This window comes from Nestor notabilis, unplaced genomic scaffold, assembly GCF_000696875.1.
Source record: "Nestor notabilis isolate BGI_N333 unplaced genomic scaffold, ASM69687v1 scaffold3043, whole genome shotgun sequence".
NCBI lineage: Eukaryota > Metazoa > Chordata > Aves > Psittaciformes > Psittacidae > Nestor > Nestor notabilis.
Genome location: NW_009923099.1, coordinates 45257 through 45584, shown reverse-complemented (window position 1 = coordinate 45584; position 328 = coordinate 45257).

The window sequence follows — 328 nt, the reverse complement described above, 5'->3', positions numbered from 1 at the left end:
GGTGCCTGGCTGCAGTGAGGAGGTGGCCCAGTGGTCCCTTTAGCCAGCATTCCATCACAGGGAGCTGCCTCGGCCTCGCCTGCCTGTCGCAAGGAGGAGAGCTGGGTTGAGGAGAGCTCCTGAGCTCCCTGGCACAGCCCAGGAGGACCTCAGCCTCTGGATCAGCAGCGCAGGAGGGTGAAGACTCACTCGTGTTGAAAGCTGAGGGATATATGCCACGTCCCTGTTCATCCAGGCCCTGGGGGAGCCTCAAGGAAGGGGTGAAATGCAAAAAGGAGGGAGGAGAGGGCAGATCCCACATGCCAGCCCTTCTTGTGTTCATGGGTGA